The sequence below is a fragment of the Leuciscus leuciscus genome (assembly GCF_965113295.1).
Source record: "Leuciscus leuciscus genome assembly, chromosome: 8".
NCBI classification, from domain to species: domain Eukaryota; kingdom Metazoa; phylum Chordata; class Actinopteri; order Cypriniformes; family Leuciscidae; genus Leuciscus; species Leuciscus leuciscus.
Window position 1 is genome coordinate 40,014,636 of NC_138732.1, and position 16,893 is coordinate 40,031,528.

At 39.4% G+C, this 16,893-nt stretch overlaps 1 long non-coding RNA gene across 5 annotated transcripts; it reads left to right on the top strand.

The window, feature by feature from the left end:
* The first annotated feature begins 4,510 nt into the window (after positions 1 to 4,510).
* Positions 4,511 to 12,522, top strand: LOC309504362. 5 transcript variants are annotated; one of them, XR_014208063.1, is made up of 7 exons: positions 4,511 to 5,388; positions 5,474 to 5,527; positions 11,588 to 11,626; positions 11,781 to 11,841; positions 12,009 to 12,102; positions 12,197 to 12,315; positions 12,439 to 12,522. It is a non-coding gene; the product is annotated as an uncharacterized lncRNA (long non-coding RNA). The 5 variants fall into 5 exon arrangements; XR_014208064.1 differs by having other exon boundaries at positions 4,511 to 5,087; positions 5,193 to 5,388; positions 11,781 to 12,102; XR_014208062.1 differs by having other exon boundaries at positions 11,781 to 12,102.
* The last annotated feature ends 4,371 nt before the right edge of the window (positions 12,523 to 16,893 follow it).

The following is a 16,893-nucleotide window of genomic DNA, read 5'->3' on the forward strand; positions in this document are numbered from 1 at the left end:
AAAATGTAGTATTATATGTATAATCTATACTCGTATATAAGGTAACATGTCACATGATCCTTCACAAATCAGTATTTTATGATGATTTGATGCTCAAGAAACATTTATGATTATTATCACTGTTGAAAACCGTTATTTACATTTTTATTTCAGGATTCTTTTATGAATGGAAAGTTCAAAATAACAGCATTTATCTGAAATAGAATCTTTTGTAACATTATAAATGTATTTACTGTGACTTGTGATCAATTTAATTCATCCTTGATGAATAAAAGTGCGGATTTATTTTATTTATTTCCCCCCAAAAATAAAAATTCTTACTGACCCCAAACCGTTGAGCGGTAGAGTTTAATTTTACAAAAGCTTTCTATTTCAGATAAATGCTGTTCTTTTGAACTTCCTATTCATAAAAGAATCCTGAAATAAAAAATTTCTTGAGCATCAAATCCTCGTATAATACTGATTTGTGAAGGATCATGTGACACTGAAGACTAGAGTAATGATGCTGAAAATTCAGCTTTGATCACAGGAATAAATTACACTTTACTATTATATTCACATAGAAAACAGCTGATTTACACTGGAATAATATTTAATACTATAACTGATCCGTCAGTTTTGTGTATTGTTTACACCACTAAAATATATATATATATTTTAGTGGTGTAAACAATACACAAAACTGACGGATCACTGATAGTATATATATATATGCAATCAATTTAACTTACCTAAGGGGAAAAGCCTCATCACCCACAAAGACATGAGGCATGGGCCCCAGGTGATCAGCACCTGGGAGAGGAGCATCTTCTGGGAGATGGAGCTTCTCTTCCCGCAGTGCTTGTCCAAAAGCAGAGGCAGCAAGGGTCCCTCCGTCACTGTTCCGACCAAAAGCTCCAACATCCACTACCCTAAAAAGATACCTTGCATCCACAACCGCCAGAAGTACAATAGAATATGTACCCTTGTAGTTGAAGTACTGGGAGCCTGAATTATGTGGTGCCTGGATTACCACATGCTTCCCATCTATTGCACCCACACAGTTGGGGAAGTTCCACCTCTCCTTGAATCCAATGGCGATCTCCTGCCAATCAGCAGTCTTTGGTACAGGCAGAAACTCATCAACCAGGCTATCCCAAATGGCCTTGCACACCTCTGGCACAATGCCTGCCACAGTGGAGATGCCCACTCTGTAACTAGAGGCAATGGTGGTGTAGGAGTCACCAGTTGCCAGGTATCTAAAATTTATTAAAACAGCAAAAAACCTTTAACTACCTCCAATTAAGAAACTGGTGTAATGAAATTTTATTTTAATATAAATCACCCACCTCAGACAAATTGCCAGACGTTCTGTTGAAGAAATTGGCTCTCTGTAGCTTGTCTGGATCCTTGAGATTCTGGGTCCAACTCTGCCCAGCAAACTGTCGAACTGTTCCCTACTGAGGCGAAAGTACACCTGGAACCGGTCGCTGTGGAAACGGAGCTCCTTTGCTAGCCTGAATTCACCGAATTGTCCTCTGGACCTGAGGGTTTCATGCACCCACAACCTCTTCTTCATTGCTTCTCTCTTTATTCTCATTAGCAGGACTAGTGCTATCGCTCGCTTCTTAGAACGGGACAGCTGACCGAAAGGAGGAACAACAGACGTAATAGAGCTCCCGCTAAAAGATTTTAAAACTCCGCCTACGTCATAGCGCAGCGCAAATCGCGTTGTATCTGAAGGGCAACGCTGAACCCAGCGGCAGGCGCCGCGCATACCGCGTCCTGTGTGAAAGGCCCATTACAGGGAATGAGTTGGCAGATCAGTATGCTAAGAAAGCTACAGAGCGATCTAGTAATATTGATATGGAAATTAAATACAGTAAGGCTGAAATTAAGAGTATTGTTAAGGATAAACTGAGAGGAAAGTGGCAGAAGTTGTGGGACAGTGAACCAACTGGTAGACACTTTTACAATATTCAAAAGAATGTGGGAGGGTGCAGAAACGTACATAGGAATACTCAGGAAGAAGATGTGATCTCTAGGATGAGGCTAGGCCATACAGGTTTGAACAGCACCTTGTTTTTAATGAAAAAACATGCTGATGGCACGTGTAGTGATTGCAATACTCAAGAAACTATAGAGCATGTGATAGAATCCTGTAATAAGTACCAGTATGAGAGGCAGAAGTTACTTAGGTGTCTTGAAGCTGAACATATACCCTTAAGGATTAGAGGGTTATTACAGAGACCGTCTGAAGAAACATGCTACAGCTATCTGTTCCTTTTCTTAAGAGAAACGGGTCTACTAAGGAGAATATAAATTTTTTTTTTTTTTTTATAGAGAGTAAGTAGTCCAGATCCACACTCCTTTTCAGAAGGTGGCGGTAATGCACACCATTCGTTGTTTGCCAACCGCCAAATAAACAGAAGAAGAAGAAGAAGCGTCAACAACAGCTGATCTCGCCATTTGCCTGGCTACCGTGCGAGTCCCCAAGCGGGAATGAAGTCGACCGGAAGTTGAAGCCGGCCGCGTGCCACCATCTTGTAGCAGAACTTCACCTGCTGTTAGCATCCCATTGACTCCCATTCATTTTGGCGTCACTTTGACAGTGAATAACTTTACATCTGAGGCGTTTAAAGACTCCATTTGTCCATTATTTATTTCTAAAGAAACACGACAATGTATAAAATGCTCCATTACCTTGTAGCTTACGTTATGGCCCCGTAAAAAACAGTTTTTGTAAAAGTAGGCTAACGATTGCGTCATAACCACGTGACTCTCTGTCGCACAGTAGAGAGATTACCGTATTGACGGGAGGAGAAGCTCGCGGGCAATCGGGGAGACGTGGAGGCAAAGTGACAAAATAATTAATCAGAATACCTAGCTAAAGTTTCTCCTGCTCCTAGCTCATGGACACCTCCTACTCACACTCTCCGTCTCTGCAAGATTCGGAAGGGAATGATTCAGATTTCTCATGCCACAGCCACTAGAAGACAGACGGGTTGCTCACGTCACATCTACATCGTCAAGCTCAAGCCTGTTTTATGCTTCTGCGTCGAATCGACGGCGTACCCCCGCGGACCCCTCTGCGTCGACGCGAACCTCGACGCGACCCCTCCGCCGTAGCTTGACGTGCACCTCCAAAAAATTGTAACTACGCGTCGCGGTGACGCAGACCGCAGGGGCTGTGATTGGTCAGATTATACATCATTGTGACACTGAAGACAGGAGAAATGATTCTGAAAATTCAGTTTTGATCACAGGAATAAATTACACTTTACTGTATAGTCACATAGAAAACAGCTGTTTTAAATTGTAATAATATTTCACAATTATACTGTTTTTGCTTTGTATTTTTAATCAAATAAACACAGCCTTGGTGAGCAGAAGAGACTTCTTTTAAAAACATTAAAAATCTTACCGATCTAAAACTTTTGACCGGTAGTGTATATGTATATATTTATATATATTCTTTTCTTTTTTTTGTTGTTGCTAGAAATAAACTTCAATCAATCAAATCAATGTTTGTTTTGAAAAAAAGTTTGTTGTTTATTTACAATACAATGTTCACGGGTACATCATGGATATCAAGTAATTAACCAAGTTAACATGTTTCCCGTCGAGGCTTCCAACGCAGTTTGGGAAGTTCCAAAGTCGCCAGAAATCTGAAGCAATAGCTTCCCACTGGCTGGTTGAAGGGCAGGGCAAAAATTCGGGCTGCAGCGCAGTCCACAGCGCTTTGCAGACCTCCGATACTATGCGGGACACCGTGGTCGCACCCATTTTGTAGCCCAACCCGGTGATCTGTTGGTTTGCACCCGAAGATAAAATCTTTAAAGTCACTGCCAGTCTCTGAGCGAGGTCAATAGGCATACTGTGTGTAGTCTGATGCTGTATTAACGGCTTTAAACGATGAACAAGATCGTCAAATCGACCTTTCGACATCCGAAAATACTTAAAGTGCATTTCTTCGTCCAAGTCCCTCAGCGGTCGAACAACCGTAACAAATTCGCCAATCCTTCCCCTGTCTTCGTGCACTGGTCGTACAGACCACCTTCGCTGACGTCTTCTTTTTCTTCTACGATTAAACATTTGCAATAAAATCATTTGTTGTTCAACGTTGATTAGCTCCAGCTGCAACAACACTCTCTCTCTTTCGCTCGCCATTGTCGGAAATGAAAAAGCGGAACCGGCGCATGGAACCAAAACAAACTAGGAAAGAGATTCGCGAACCACACCACCCCCCTAGCGTTCTGGCGGTGAAATGCACCGCGATGCAACGCAACCCGACGCAGAACCATAAAACGGTCACGACGCCGTTGGAGTGACGGCGTAGCTACGCCGTGGAGTTGACGCAGAAGCATAATGAGGGCTTCAGTGTGAGTCTGCGTGTCAGGAACGGAAGTCCTAAAAAAATCGCTGAAAATGGGCTTCACTTGCCTCAATTGAGTTCCAATGAGATGACTCTGTCCATTTCTTATACTGTCTATGTGCGAGTCTAACAAACTCACGCATGAATTTTCCAGCATTGAACTTGTTTTAGCGCCTGCCAAAGTGAATTTTTGTCCCGCCAAAGTCTTATTTGATCGGTGAGTAATGTAGATGAACGGCTGCGTTTGTGACAGGGCGCATGTTTTAACTAAAAGAACGACCAGAGAGAGAGAGAGCCGGTCGCGCGCGCGCACTCTCTGTGTAAACAACTTCTCGTTAGCTTTTGGCGCTTTTTTTTTTTTTTTTTAAGTTAGCTTGCTGCTCATGGTTCATGTTCAGTTTCCATGTTATTTTAGCTGCACACGAGAGAATATGTCAATTTGGGATACTAAACTGCACGTAAACCGATAGCAGCATGGCATAGAGTTCTGAGTCTGACTGGCTAACTTAGCTCTTTGCTAACTAAGTTAGCTTGTCCATATAGCAGCTTGCTACGGGATTCACAGATGATGCAAGGTGGGTTTAAAGGTGAATTGTCTAATTTATAAATGTGCGTCGTGAATGTGACACCTAACGTAACAACGTTACCAGGCAGAGGAGAAGGACGATGAGGTGATTAGATACGAGGAAGCACACACACAAAAAAAAAAAATCGGAGGGTTCTGTTAGAAATGGTATTCTCATTTTCAGATATTTTATACATTTGAAATATAAAATCGGTTGATACAAATTGGGCCTGAAATTTTATACAAATGATTGATTTAATTTTTATTTAGCAGTATTATTGGATTCGGATGAGAATATCAGGGGTAATCGTTTTCTCTTAATTTATAATTGCAGTTTAAAAATTAAATTCTTTAACTTTATATATTTTATTTTACATTACCTCTGTATAAGCGTCAAGATATACCCCATTCAATAATGTACGAAGGAAGCTGCAGCCCATTGAGGACACCAGCAAGTTGCACAATACTGGTGAGTACTGATGACAACTTAAACATAATATTGTGTTGTGTACAACATAAGTCACAGGCTTATTCATGTGTTTTATCTAATAAAGATTGTGCCATGTCTAGCCAAGTGGAGCGTCCTGGCAGTGAAATGTCCACTCCTGGTAAGTACTTTTCCCCCTGCACAAAACATTGCTCTGCACAAAGTCACACTCCATTCAAGACAAGTAGTTTTTTACTGCTTGTGAATAATCTATTTTAAATATATACAGTGCTGGTCAGAGTTATTTAAGCCGCTTAATTAAGAGTGAGAACCTACTCATCTTGAATGGACAAAAAAAGCGAACTGAAACTACTGGAACTTCAGACGGGCAGAGGGACGACCAGACTCTGACCATAGAACGCTGCCCGTCTGAAGTTCCAGTAGTGTCAGTTACTTTTCAAACGTTCTATGGAAAGATGAGACAAAAACATTAGCTTTTTTTGGTCCATTCAAGATGAGTAGGTTCTTCTCACTCTTAATTAAGCGTAGTAATGACTCCAGTATTTCATTATTAATTTAGTATAGGCAACATGACCGTACTTACTGGCTGACTCATGTGTTTCAGACTCTAAGTCAAACTTTGAATGTCTTGTGGAAGCCACATCCCATCATCCCATCACGGAGTGAACGCAGGCGCACGTTGGCTGCCGCTGCTCCAGATAGGTTACTGATATTCCTGTTTTACGTTTTTACTCAGCTGTAGCGGCTGTTTTATTGTCAAAGTTGCAATAATAACCAGAGTTTGCCTACATTGGAAACGTTGTTTCTGAGCTGTTTGACTGTTGGCTCGGTTTGTCGCACAGACAGAGCTGTGTCGCAGAGTGGAAAATGAAGATCACTAAATTGCTTTCCTGGATCGCATTCGTCTGTTTTATCATTTCTTTTGGCTTTCGCCCTGTGATTTTAATTCATCAATACACAGCGGATGAACTGTTTCAACTGCGCTTTCGCCTCTGCGAGCCACATCCTGCTCTACACTTTCATCGGGACATTGCATATCAACCACGACGTAAATATATACATCGGGGGTCCCGACGAGGTTACATATCTGATACTTCAAGAGTAATACCATCTCTCTGGTCTTCCAACCCTCGTCCCTCAAAGAAAAATCCACGGGCCACGGACCACAGTGTGTTAGCAAAGCTACCCAGATCAGCTGACACTAAAGCCGGTAAGAATGATCTTACTTTTGGATTATGGAATATTCGATCGCTGTCAAACAAAGGTCCTGTTGTGTATGATTTGCTCTCGGATCGTAAGTTTGACTTTCTCTGTCTGACTGAGACGTGGCAACAAAGTAATGACTTCTCTCAACTCAACCATTCTACTCCCCCGGGCTATGTTTACATCTGCAAACCCCGTGCATCGGGCCGTGGTGGGGGTTTAGCAATATTACATAATGATAAATGGAAAGTTTCAGAAATATCTATGCCAGAATACACCTCATTTGAATCTACTACATTGCAAATTACTGGGTCAATTCCTACGATTCTCGCTACTGTTTATCGCCCTCCTAAGACCAGCTCTGCTTTTCTACATGAACTCACTGCGTTTTTAACCTTTCTTTCTTCATTGTCTCCTAATGTGATTCTGCTCGGGGACTTTAATATTCATATTGATAATACTGGTAGTGTATCTACAAGGGATTTATTGTCATGTCTTGATGGCTTTGGCTTACAACAATTTATTAATTCACCTACCCATGTAAAAGGTCATACCCTGGATCTTGTGTGTTGTTCAGGTGTAACTCCTCATAATTGTACTACTTCTGATCTGTCCATTTCAGATCATATGCTGGTGTCGTTTAATGTTCAGTTACCTGTTTTTAAGCATAATCTACATCTCATTCCGGAACATAAAAAACATTGATGTTGCGGTTTTTGCTGAAGGATTTTCCAACCTTTGTAGCAATGTTCAATATTCCACCCCAGATGACCTGGTTCTACATTACAATACTGGATTGCAAACGATTTTAGATGTCTGTGCTCCATTAAAAACCAGGTCGGTTTCATTTGTCAACTCTGCTCCTTGGTTTACTCCTGAACTGCGCATGTTAAAAGTTAAAGGTCGACGCCTGGAGCGATTATATGTCAAGACTGGACTTGTGGTGCATAAAGAACTGTACTCTGAGCATATGAAAAACTATAAGGTTGCCCTTACTACAGCTAAAACTGATTACTTTGCCAGTGTGATTAGTTCTGGTGAAGGGAAAACAAGAACACTTTTTTCTGTGGTAAATAATATTTTAAAACCCCCTGATTCTTTTCCTTCACATCTATATTCTGCTGATCTCTGTGAAAGTTTTTTGTCTTTTTTCATAACGAAAATTGAAAACATTCATCAACAAATGTCTGTGACAAAGCTTGATAGCTGTCAATTTAACCCTTGTTCTGATCAACCTCTTAATTCTATGCTTTCCTGTTTTGAACTTCCAACCATCGAGGAAGTAATCAATACTATTAATAAGAGTAAATCTACCACATGTCAGTTGGATCCTATTCCAACGTATTTGGTTAAAGCCTGCTTGTCTTCTCTATCTTCTTTAATTACGGAAATCATACACTCTTCACTTATTTCTGGAACTGTTCCATCTCAATTGAAAACTGCTGTGATAATTCCTTTACTTAAAAAACCGGGTGCTGATTCAAGTAACTTTGATAATTTTCGTCCCATCTCAACTCTTCCTTTCCTTTCTAAAATTTTGGAAAGGTGTGTTGCAGCTCAAGTCCAGAATCATTTGTCTCATAATGGTCTGTACGAGCAATTTCAATCTGGGTTTCGTCCTTACCATAGTGTTGAGACTGCACTAGTTAAGATCTCCAATGACTTATTGTTAGCTGCTGACTCTGGACTTTTATCTATACTAATTTTGCTTGATCTAAGTGCAGCATTTGATACTATATCACACAGCATTATGTTGCACAGATTGGAGTCTATTGGAATTATTGGTAATTCTTGGTCTATCTTGGTAATATTTTTAGGAAGTTTGGCATTCAATTCCACCTATATGCTGACGACACCCAACTTTATCTGTCCTCTAAACCTTCCGCTAATTTTCCTCCATCTGTCCTCTCAGACTGTTTGGCAGAGATTAAAGAATGGTTTACTTCAAATTTTCTTAAACTTAACACCAGTAAAACTGAAATTCTTCTAGTTGGCTTAAAAAACAATTTGTCGAAATCTACATGTTCATCTGTGAAAATTGACAATTTACCAGTCTCTATATCTAAACAAGTTAAAAGTCTGGGGGTCATTTTGGATAGTACTCTCTCATTTGAAGCACATATAAACAGTGTCATTCGCTCTGCTTATTTTCATATACGCAATATCAATCGACTTCGTCCGGCTCTCTCAGTAAAGAGCACAGCAATTCTAGTCCATGCTCTAGTTACGTCCCGTATTGATTTTTGCAACAGTCTTTTTTTTGGATTGCCTTCAAAGGTACTCAACAAACTCCAACTAGTACAGAACTCGGCTGCCCGAATCATCAGCAGAACTCCACTACCTGAACACATTACTCCCGTACTACAACACTTGCATTGGCTCCCGGTAAAATATCGTACTAATTTAAAAATTCTTCTTCTTACTTACAAAGCACTCAATAACCTTGCCCCTTCATACTTATTAGACCTTCTTCATATTTATACTCCCTCTCGGACTTTAAGATCGTCTTCTTCACTCACACTTGTTCTCCCTAGAACTCGCACTACTTCTATGGGGTCCCGAGCTTTTAGTTATGCAGCTCCTTATTTATGGAACCTGCTGCCACAGGATGTGCGAAACAGTGGAAGTCTTCATGTTTTTAAATCTCGCCTTAAGACCCATCTTTTTCGGCAGGCTTTTATGTGAAAATATTTTTATTTTTTTTAATATTGGTATCCAAGGTTTAATAATGAGTATTTGATTATTGTTGATTGTTTTATTGTGTTTGTAAGGTGTCCTTGAGTGTCATGTAAGGCGCCTATAAATAAAATGTATTATTATTATTATTCTCTGACCCGGAGAAATGTGCAGCCAGATTTCAGCGCAAGGAAATTTCCAGTGAGTATTCACTTTATTTGTTGCCCCAACCTTTATTTCTTTTTTCAGTGGAAAATAAATTTAGTTTTGAGGAATAACATTTCAGTATTTTTCTACAGAGATTGGACTTTAATGGCAACCAACAATCCCAATGTTCAAAGAAGGTTCAAATGTCTGTAATGCCAGCAGACTAGCACAAGACAAACAATTGTTTAAAAAATACATAAATGTGTATATATAATTTTAGAAAATGACAGATGGTTTTGCTAGATAAGAACCTGATTTCTCGACTGGGATTGTGTAGAGACTCTGAAGCTGCATTGAGACGGACATTTGAACCGTCTTGGAACATTGAGATCTTTGGTTGCCATTAAAGTATATGCCATTAAAAATATGGAAATGTTTTCCTTAAACTTAATTTCTTTTCCACTGAGGAAAGACAGACATGGATATCTTGTCACTCAGTGTGAGTAAATTATCAGGAAATTTTCATTTTGAGGTGAACTAATCCTTTAAGGCTGATTTATACTTTTGCGTCAGACCGAAGCCCGAGCCTCTACGCTATAGGCTACACTGTTTCATTTATACTTCTGCATTGTTGTCCCTGTTGACGCACAATTACACATGCAGAAAGAAGCCTGTGAAACCCGAGGGAGGCGTTCTAGACCAATCACAGCGCTTCGTCCACGTAAAATTGACGCATTGTTACATTTTGGGAGAGGTGCACGTCAGGGTGTGCTAAAGGGTACGCTATGTACACAGCCTACTCTGTAGCTACAGCGGGAGGTCGACGCATAACTATAAATTGGTCTTTACTTACTGCTTGAGAATCAAGTTTGGTAACAGTTTATTTTAGGGATGTCCCGATCCGATCACGTGATCGGAAATCGGGCCCGATCACGTGTTTTCAGACTCGATCGGAATCGGACGTTACCTCCCGATCAGGACTCGGATATATATGTATATATATTCTCATTATTTTTTAACACATCTATAGTTATGCGGTGCCACAGAGTTACGCCGGTTTCACACTGCACGCGAGCAGAGCGTAAGCAGCGCAGGAGCAGTGCGTATGGTGAGCAGGACACGCGCGTTTTGCTTTCACACTGGCAGCGTTTGTCAAGCGCGGCTGAACCGCGGCGTGTGTAGCAGAGTACTCTATAATGGATAAGTTGGCATTGCTTTCTTTCGTTTTCAAATACATTTAAGAGAAAAGACTTGTCAAGAAGCTTATTTTATTAATAATTTCATTTATATAACTTTTGGTTCATCTTTGTTTTTATTGTTCTGGCAACAAGTTTGTTTTTGGACATTTTTAAATTGCTGTTGGTCATTTGATTGATTGTTTAAAACACAATAGATATCATCAATGCACTTTTTGGATAAAACTGTGGTGTATTTTGGCCATGATCAATGCATTGTCATTTTAATTCAGCATAAGCGGCGCAGCAAAAATAGACTCGGCGCCGAAACGATCGTGGCACTGCTGTTCTGCTCTGCTCTGCTCCGCGCTACCTCTGCGTGCGGTGTGAATGCTCTACTCTGTTAACATGGGCGGCGAAAAAAATACGCGCTGCACGCTCTGCTAACGCGTGCAGTGTGAAACGAGTGCAGTTCCTAAAAGCACCGCATTACTGGCTTTGCAAACACTGTGGCACTTTTATATTTTATTTGTTTACATGCCTGCCGGGTATTTTAAGTTGAGGTGCTATTTGTTTATATATTATACTTTTTTTTATATTTACTGTTGCACTAAAGTCCAAAAGTGAAGAATTTATGTTATTTATTACTTGATTGTTCAAGCTACCTCACAGAAGTGCTCTGTTTGTTAACAGAGTTGTTGAATGTTAAAATAAGGTGAATTAAATAAAAAATAAGGAACATCCTGGATCTGTTTTTTCGCTCTTCTTTATTCTTTTTTTATGTATTATAGAAGTATCGGATCGGGACTCGGTATCGGTAGATACTCAAAATCAAATGACTCGGACTCGGACTCGAGGGCAAAAAAACCAGATCGGGACATCCCTAGTTTATTTTATTGGCTTAATGACATGTTTCAGACAGTCTTGCTTAGAAGAGCAGAGTGTGGCAATTCTTACCTTTTTGTTTGATTTCAATAATTGTACATTTTTTAATATTCTTTGTTTTTTTCGCCCTTAAGATGCTAGCGCACCTCTGAGCAAAGACCTGTTGACACCCAGTATGTATTCATCTCATCGGTCACTTTTGTATTTTGTCAGGCCTTGTGAAATGTAAGAATATTCTGTTTTTCATGATTTCATCATAAAGCAAGAGGTCATGGGATTGATGGCTATTATTTGTTTAATAATTGTAAATAATCCTGTAATTTACAGGAAGCAGTATGCCATCTTCACAACTCTGAGACAAATTGTGGGCGCTACGAACTGCAGCAAGGTAAAAAAATAAAAATAAAAGAATCTTACATTCTTTTATTTTTTTACTTTCATAAAAACTTACAAACATTTTAAAGGTAAGATTCAAAGAATATGCTTTCATTCTCTTGTATAAGAAAATAGATCCGTTATAGATACCGATCTTAATCATACATTTTGTTTTCACAGAGTAACCTCGCCTCATACCGAGGGCGTAACCTCACATTTACTCGGAGCTATGTCTGCAAGTCCAGATTTTCATGACGCTGATCATGACGACATTGTGTGTAAGTAACTTTTACTATTTTCTTCTTGTTTCATTTTACTGTGACTTGTGTTGTTTTTATTCATATCACTCTCATTTAAATGTTTTCCAGCTGCCTGTAAGACGTACTACGAGACAGTACGCAGGAGCTTCAGGTACAAACAACCAGATCTGGCATTGCAGGCCGAAGCTGTGAAGAGTTCAGCTCGGAGTCGAGCGAGAAGAAAGAGGGTAAGATTTTTAGTCAATGTGACTATTTTTCACGTGCATTAATAGATGTTTTGTGTCCATACACAGTGCATCACATAAACAGTGCATCACAGTACTGATTGTCTGTATTGGTTGTTTTTACAGCTGCTAGAAGCGAGACGGTGTGCTAGGTGAGGATGACGTGGGCATTTGGAAGTGCGCCACCATAGATCTGATGTCCGATGAAGCAGAGGTGGGCACAAATACATCAAAAACTATTTTGTTACAAACTACAAATACTGGCTCATGAAATGTAACAAAATAAAATACAAAATACTGATGTGAAAAATGTATTTAAATAAAATACAAGTAATTAGTATTTTGAAAATACAAAAATACTCCCACAATAATCTTAAAGGGTTAGTTCACTCAAAAATGAAAATTCTGTCAGTAATTACACCCTCATGTTGTTCCAACCCCGTAAGACCTTCGTTCATCTTCAGAACACAAATTAAGATATTTTTGATTAAATCTGAGAGCTGGATCATTCCTCCATAGGCTTCTAAGACACTATATCTTAAGTTTATAAAGCGACGAGAATACTTTTTGTGCGCAAAAACAAAACAAAAATAACGACTTTATTCCACTATTCATTTCCTTCTCTTTGGGCCTCGAGTTTTTTCACGTAGTGTTTTAGCGCAGCGCGTCTGTGTTATACGTCACACGCATCACACACATGACAAGCGTCAGCCAATAGTGAGCCTTTCGTGTGACGTACAACACGGACGCTCTGCGCAGTTATACTACATGAAAAAACTCAAGGCCAAGAGAGAAGGAAATGAAAAGTGGAATAAAGTCGTTATTTTTGCGCACACAAAGTATTCTCGTCGCTTTATAAACTTAAGATTGAGCCACTGTAGTCACTTGGAATATATTAACGATGTCTTTAATAAATTTTTTGGGCCAGCAAGTTATAATGTCTTAGAAGCCTATGGAGGAGTGATCCAGCTCTCAGATTTAAAGCTACACTGTGTGATAATTTCCCCCATCTAGCGGTGAAATTTTATATGACTACCCAGTGAATATTAGTTTCTGTTCCTTTCAATTTCGAGGGCGTTTTAACTCCTACGGTGGCCGTATTATTCCAAGATTAACATGGCTTCCAGTTCGACTTCGTCCAATTGCGCCTTTAAAACTATCACCTGTGATCCGTCGCAGCACAGATTTATGTTACAAGGTAAACAATACTTTTTCACCATTGACGTGAGGAAAAGTAACGCAAGGTATACTAGAGGTCGTTCTGGCGTTATGCACAACCATGCTATGGTTAGACAAGCAACTATAAAACTTCGAATTTACACAAATAGGCTGGATTACCTGCCGAGAAGAAAGCAGGCATTCTCTCTTTCGCTTCCTTGGCGACTCTGCTACATGTCTTCGAAAATAGGCGTGATCCTCCATCAGCAATCCTTCAAATCTGCCGGCAGTCGCGAGTAATCTCCCCCTCGCATTCGTCTCTGTGTCACTGAGTGTAAAGCGCGAAAGGCGAAGCTTGAATTTACAGGTATGTCCCTCTTTGGCTAATGTAGTTTCAAGATGGAGGGGGCAACATGGCGACCGGCATTCGAACCCCTCACCCAACACATGTACATTCGATGGCAGATTATAAACTTACGAGAATACTTTATTACTTGAAAGAAGTAAATATACATTAATAAGCACATATAATTTTGAAAGAACTAAGTGTTTTTTGCTAAATATCAACTAAAAAAATTACACAGTGTAGCTTTAATCAAAAATATCTTAATTCGTGTTCCGAAGATGAACGAAGGTCTTACGGGGTTGGAACAACATGAGGGAGAGTAATCACTGACAGAATTTTCATTTTTGGGTGAACTAACCCTTTAATGCCATTTTTAAGAGGAGCAGCGCCACTTCTCCTGTGTTCAAAACTCATTCACTTCTTGGAGGGAGCCCGGTCAACAGGGTGTCACGTGATTTTTGTGCATCTAACCTGGACATTGCCATTGCCAACATCAGACCAAATATGGCAAAATCATTTACTATGGTGATAAGCATATGGTGATTTTTCTTAAGTATTTAAGTATTTGAAATACTCTAAATACACTCCCTCAAAATATTTTGTTACAAACTACATTTTATTTTTTCCACACCTGCAAAATACAAATTACAAAATACACTAAAGTAATTAAATACGTATTTAAAATACATTTAATTGAAATACTGCCCATGTCTGCGATGAAGTTCAACCACCGCTCACAGAGCTCTGTGCTACGCTGCAGTCGAGATTAGAGGCGACTCCTAAATACAGGGCAACGCACCACAGACGTTTTCAAAGTGGATCGAATTCAGAGAGAACGCCGCTAGTCACCTACAGCTCCGAAGATGAAAACAGACACTGAGCTTCCAATTTGTTGTGTGTGCAGATGATCTATGCTTTGTACATAGCAGGGTTTCCGTTGTCCGGTAATTGCCGGACATTGGCCGGAAAAAAAATGAAATGTCCGACAAAATTAAATCTCTCCGGTCAAATTGTCCGATTAAAATTACCTAATAATCCCGCCCCCCTAACACAATCTGAATTTGAGAATAAGCCTAAAATGTATAAAACAAAAATACACCAACCTTTGGCTATGTTATAAAGGAAGGAACAGGCTCTACCGTTTGAAAGTTATTAAACAACATCGCATGCTGCATTTCAAATAAAGCGCACGCCTAAAACGGCTGTAATATAGACCTAAACAACGAACGAATGAGTGAGACGTTTCAAATATGGCCAGGCCCAGGCAGGCTAGCCGTAAAAGCTTTTTTAGAGGCCAGACGCGACGGACGATGGTGAATCAGGAACGCCTGAAGCCTCAGATGTCCAGACAGCTCCACCACCACCGGAGAAAAAGCAGAATCGGATCAAGACGAAGCAGCGAAGTCGCCTTGCGGAGAACAAGGTTACGCGGCTTACGCGCATTGCAAGTTGTGGAGAGACAGCCGCGTTTCCATTAGGCTACCCTTCAAATTGCACAAATTGAAATTGCGAATTAAAAATACGCACAATGGAAACACGTTCATTTCTCCCGTTTATCGCAAGAACGTTTTTATGCTCGCATGAGGAGGTTTTTCAGGCAATTCGAAAAAGGAATATTTCGCAAAACTGCAATGGAAACAGTTTTTGCGCATTTGCAGTCACCTGACTTAGAAGACGCGGTGTGTTTGAGGTCCATGTATAGCTACGCAAATAATAATAATTTTATATTATTTTATTATATTATAACATTTAATAAGCTATATTTAGAAGACGCTTTTATGCAAAAAAGGAACAAAGCTGAGTGTGGAGCGCGCACTGCATGGCACGGAGGCGCGGGCGTGACCACTTGCATTTTCCTATTAACAGTGGAAACAACTTAAATATAAATACTTAAAATACCTGGTCATACAGAAAATAATAATACATTATTCTCAACTACTTTTATTTGTGTAAACTCACAATAACAAGAAAACGTTGTGCTTTTGTAAAATAAAATAAAACAATCAGACGCACTTTCATGATCTCCATAAACTGGAGCGCGAGAACTGAAACAAAATATAGCAGGGGTCGGCAAGTAACTTTGGCCGCGGGCCAATATTGTTTTTAGCCAGTAGATGGCGGGCCAGCTACACGGAGTAGGCCTATGGATACAAATTAAATACTCTTATATAGGCCTATAATTGTGGAATATGATGTGTCCGTCACCATCCGTGGATCATTCATTCAATCTTTTTTTTTTTTTAAATTAAAACCAAAAATAAAAAGATGAAAAACGACTTGTTTTTCCATTATTTATTTCCTGAACTGAAATGAAAAAAACGAATAAGGATGGGTTTTCTGATTTTCTGATTGTGCTCAGATCAAAAATAGAAAAAATTAATTACTGGATTAGACAAATTTTCATTTTGATTTTTAATTTTTAATTTAACACCTTATGCATATATCAAGGAAATCATTTTAAACAGATCAAGTACTATTGTGGTAACAGATTACAGCCATTTTAATAAAGGTGTGAATAGCAATCATACTCATTCGCTTACAGTCCGACTTTTGAACTTTATTCCTTTTTTTTATTATTATTTATTCGGGGACACACACATACACACCTAAGGTTTAAGGAGGTCTGCGCGGGACTGTTTTTTTTTTTCGTCCCGCTCCCACAAGGTTCTATTCAGCAACCGCTTAAAATATACTTGGTGTTCACCCCGCTTTATTTCCCGACCTGACGGGTCCACAAAATTTAGATCTCGTTTCCATAATCTCACATTCAAATGTCTCTAACGGAAAGAAGGAGATGAAGTAGCCTATAATAATTATAAATGCAATACAAAAATTGGGTTCGTGTCAATATAAATAGTAGGCTATTTTAACATTGTACTGTCAGCAGAGAAAAAAAATGCCACAGAAAAAAAGAAATATAAATAACATAAATTAAATAGGACAAAGCCTATCACTCAAATTTCTAAGCAACATAAACGAAAATCATATTGCCCTACTGACGAAATGAAGTAGGCTATTTTCTGCCGAACTATTTCAAACATCCTTGCAAAAAAAGAATGTTGTTGACTGACAATGGT